A 5,357-nucleotide genomic window follows, 5' to 3' on the forward strand; every position below is an offset into this window, starting at 1 on the left:
TCCCACTAACACACCATGGGGGAGGTCTGCTGTGCCCTCTCCCACCCTGGCATGGTGGGATCAATGTGAAGGCTGCTGATGCAAAACTGAGTCCTGTGCAGACCTGGTGCCCTGCACCTGAGAGCTGCTATGCCTGCTCTCCAATGCAACGTGTCTGCGCAGACTCTAAGCAGCTCCCCCATCAGTCCAGAGGTCTGCAGTGGTGAAGACAGCCCCCCTCACAGCTAGAGCCACAGTGCCTGTGGAGTTAGCATAGAGTCTCAGGGATCTATCCTTCCCACGTGTATGCCTCCCTACAAATCCCTTTGGTCTCACCAAATGAATCATCCTGTCACCTTCTCCTTCACTCTGAATGTCCCCTGTCACACCTCCAGAGTTTTACAGTGTTCTTTCCAAGAAGAGCCATCTGTAGGTAGGCATCTGGTTGCAACTTTTAATCCTCTCCTTGAGAGTAGCACACACGGTCTGCTTCTAGTCTGCCATCTTCCCACAAGTCACACTGTCTTTTTAATTTTAGGATTAAGTTTTTTTATTTCTCGAAGTTCTCCTATTCCCTTCTTTTTGAAATCTGCCTATTTTTGATAGTCTGTTTTTTGTCAAATGTTTTAAATTCTCTTTCAAAAGATTTTTAATCTTTAAATAGTTATTCAGGATAATTACCTTTAATAATTATAAATTGCAAAGGTAGTGAAGTCACATGTACCCTTCACCCTGTTCTCCCAATAGGTACATCTTATGTAACTATACTTCAATATAAAAACAAGGAAATTGCCATTTGTGCAATGTATGTATATACTTCCATGCTATCTTATCACATGTATATATCCATGCAATGACCACAGCAATCAAGACAAAGGGCAATCCATCACCACAAAGATCTCCCTTGTAATACTTCTTTTTAGTCCGTCACTCTTCTCCACTGCACTGTCTTTAAACTCTGTCAACCACTAATCTATTTTCCATCTCTATAATTTTGTCATCTCTTCAATATTATATAAATAGAATCATATAGTATGTGATCTTTGAGATTATATTTTTTTTCACTCCACATAAAGCCAATGAATATAATTGGGTCATATTTTTCAATCTACTTTGTCATCTCTGTCTTTTAATTGATATCTAGACCATTTACATTTAATGTAAATATTGATTATTTAGGGTTTCAATATGTCATTTTTTTCTTTTATGTTTGTTTCCTGTTTTATATGTGTGTGTGCATGTTTCCTGCTTTGCTGTGGGTTGGTTGAGCATTTTTTTAGAATTCCAATTTAGTTTATTGTATGTAAAGTTTTGCAGTATATCTATCCATTTATATATATATATACATATATGGTTTATTACATTTACATAACACATAACTTATCATGGTCTACTGGTGTCAACATATTATCAGTTTGACAAAGGGTAAAGAGATTCAAATGGAGGGAAGGTAAACCTTCCCTCCATTTGAATCTCTTTACCCTTCCCCATTTATAATTGTCTTAAATATTTCCTCTACATCATTGAAAACCACATCATACATTGTTATACTTTTTGCTTAAACTATCCACACATAACTTAGAAAATTCAAGAAGGAACGTCTATTGTACTTGGTCGTTTTTGCCCATTTGTTTTCTTTCCTTCCTTGCTGATGTTCCAAGATTCCCTTTTATGATTTCCTTTATGTTTCAGGAACTTTCTTTAGTCAGGCTTTTAGAGTAGGTCTTCTGGCAACAAATTCTCTTAAGTTTTCCTTTATCCAGAATGTGTTTACTTCCCCTTCATTCTTAAAGGGTAATTTTGCCAGATAGATGATGCATGGCTGACAGTTCTTTGAGAAATTGAAAAATGGTGGACCACTTCCTTCTGGCTTCCCGGGTCTCTGATGAAACTCTCATATCATTCAACTTGTTTTTGTCCTATAGGTAAGATGTCCTTTCTCCTTCACTGGTTTTAAAAATCTTTCTTTGCCTTCAAGTTTTCAGTTTACTTATGATGTGTCTTGGTATAAATTTCTTTAGGTTTATCCTGTCCTGAACTAGAGCTTCACTCAGTTTATTGAATCTGCAGGTTCAAGCTTTTTACCAAATTTGGGAAGCGTTAAGCCACTATTTTAGACCCGCTCTTTTTCTTCTCTTTCTGAGACTTTGATGACACAAATGCTAAATGTTTTGATATGGTCCCAAAAGTCCAAGAGGTCCTATTCATTTGATTTTATCATATTTTCTCTCTGGTAATCAGATTAGGTACTATCTATTGTTCTATCTTTAAATTCACTGCTTCTTTCCTCTGTCCTCTTCATTTTGCTATTGAGCCATCATTTAATCTTTAATCTGGTTATGGTATTTTTTAAGATTTTCTATTTGGTTCTTCTTTATATCTTTTATATCTTTGCTGAGACTTTCTATTTTCCATTTGTTTCAAGCATGTTTGTAATATCTCATTAAAGTATTTTCATGATGCCATTTTAAAATCCTTATCAGATAAATCTGACTTCTGTGTCATCTGGGTGTGTTTGTTGATTATCTTTTCTCATTCAAGTTCAGATTTTCCTAGTTCTTGGTGTGTTAAGAGATTTGTATTATACCCTAGAAATTTTGGGTATTACAACACTCTGGATCTTACTTAAATCTTCTGTTTTAGGAGGCTTCTTCTGACACTGTTCTGGTGGAAGGAAAATAGGACACAATCTAATTACTACCAGGTGGAGGTGAAGGTCCATGTTCCCCACTCAGGCTTCTTTACATCCATGTGTAGCGTGCCTTGTGATATCTGGGCAGTGGTGAAATTTCAGGCTCTTCAAAAGGCCTCCATTGACATCACTCTGGCTCTGGACAGGAAGGAGCACCTTGTTACTGATTCCCAGGTAGCCTCCAAAAATGCAACAGGCAAGAAGGGGAGGCCTCCTAACCACTGGATCATGGCCCCACCTCTCATGAACAGGAGGTTTGTCTCATTACCACTGGGTAGGTAGGTTCAGAATCACCACAGAGCCTTTTTATTGTTGGCAGGGAAGAAAGTCTTGCCTTCCAACTCAGCCTTCTCTGCTCACCCCAAGGGCAGGACACCATGTTAAATGATGACAAGTGTGGAAGTTGAAGTTTACCTCTTGGCCTTTTACAACAAGGTAGTGGTAGGGTAGTGTTCTGTTTTTTTTCTGTGGTGTATGGTTGAGGTACCATAGTTATGGTCAAAAACTTTTCTGTCTTGCTGCATTGCCTCTTTCCTCATCCTTTTGATAGAGCAAGCTTTTGGGAGACTTTTGTTTTCAGTTGGTGTTTTCAGAGTTACATGCTTCTCAAACACCTAGTCTGTTACACATAAAGGGGGAAAAAAAACTGCTGCATCATTCTTTGAGTCCCAAAATTCTTAACCAGTCTGCTGCCTTCTCTCCACTTTTCAGATTTTTCCTAACATGTATATAACATATAATGCACAAATTTTTAGCAAGAAGAAATATGGAGAAGTGTGTCTATTCTCTCTTTTAAAGATGTCTTCCTTTTTTATAGATGGAAATTCATAATTTTAATATAGTCCATTTTAACTGTTTTTAATCTTTGTGTTCCCAAGAGACTTTTTGCCTGCTTGCTATACTTTCTTTTCTTTTCTTTTCTTTTTTTTGAGACAGGGTCTCACTCTGTTGCCCAGGCTAGAGTGCAGTGGCGTCACCAGCTCACTGTAACCTCACTCCTGGGCTCAAGTGATCCTTCTGCCCCAGCTTCCCAAGTAGCTGGAACTACAGGTGCGCATCACCATGCCTGGAATTTTTTTTCTTGTTTGTAGAGATAGGGTCTCGTTATTTTGCCTGGGCTAGTCTAGAATCCATTAATTCATTAGCTCAGTAAAAATTCTAAGTCTTCATAGATTTCAGTGATTTCCAAAATCATCAAGAAGTGAAAATACATACAGGTTCTGAGCACTTGAAACATTTTCTCCAACACACTCAAAACCACAAAAAGCTTTAAGGGCTGTAAGTTTAGATGGATTATATATGAAGACTAATTCTACTATAATTTACTTTGTTTATAACTCAGATCAAAGTGGGCAAGTAATCTTGCTATGTAAGAAGGCTGGGCTAATGAATTAAAGTGGAATGTAATGATTATTAATGAAACGTGAAACAAAGAATTGCCAGATGATTGATCAAATTCTTCATTTGCCTTTATCTATAACTTTCTGTAATTTGCAACACAGAGGACTTCAAAGACAACAATTGTACCTGCTATAAAGAATTACTGTCAGGCCTACACTGACACTTCTCCCCTGTCCAGTAACTTCAGGGAATAAAAAGAATCACTCATTCCTTCAATACCCAATTAGAGTATTATAGGAAGGTACTTTACATATTATCTTTTCCTAAAAGAAGTTATATTCTCTAAAATATAACAGTATTTGCATTTTCTACAGAGGAATATGGTATACTTGGAATACTATATGTTCACTTTTAAAAAGATGAAGTAATTAAGGTAAGCAGAAACTTGGATGATATACAGTACAAAGCATTTTCGAGTAAAAAAAGTACACACAATTTTCTCCTAGAAAATGAATGATATTATACTAAATGGGTTTAGAATTCTTTAGTTTAGCTTGGATGTAATCCTGAATGAGTACCATAATATCTTAATTTATCTACCTGTGAAAAAGTCTTTTCTATTTATAAAAATATGCCATATCACCAATAGCTAGAGACTTTTAGAGGGAATTTTATTTACAGAAAATTCAAAGCTTTAACAAACGTCATGAACACAATTTTGTTGCTAATAATTAACAGACTCAAGAATGGATTAATATAGAATGTCACTTGGCATACAGTACAAATTAAAATATAATTTTCATGCTAGCTTTATCCATTAGTTTTATCCCAATTTTTCACAAATCTAGAAATAAGGCAGTACATATGAAACAAATTTGCTAAATATTTTAAAATTATGCCTTCTCCACGAGATATTACTTCAATTTGAAAACTATCTTCAAATTAAATGACCTTTCCACTATAATTCTTAAAATATAAAGTACAAAATAGAACTCAAAATGCATAAAAGATACTGTTATAAATTTAGAAAGAAATATATTACATTAGCAATATCATAAATTAACAAAAAATTTTCCAAAGAATATTGCATAAGGTACATTAAATGTTTTAGTCTAGAATATTATTCATTCGCATTCTTGTCCATACAATTTAAAACACCAAAGCACTGACTAAGAAATGACTATCTAAACATGAATAACAGATGGCAATGTGTATCATTTAAGGATAAAAGGAAGATGGACTATGTGCTTTAATTTGCAAATAATGTTCTTTATCCAAACAGTGCTGTGTTTCCATTATCCTTGAATGACAAGATCCTTTGCTATGTGAAAAAGAGATCATAATT

This window comes from Eulemur rufifrons, chromosome 17, assembly GCF_041146395.1.
Source record: "Eulemur rufifrons isolate Redbay chromosome 17, OSU_ERuf_1, whole genome shotgun sequence".
Lineage (NCBI taxonomy): Eukaryota > Metazoa > Chordata > Mammalia > Primates > Lemuridae > Eulemur > Eulemur rufifrons.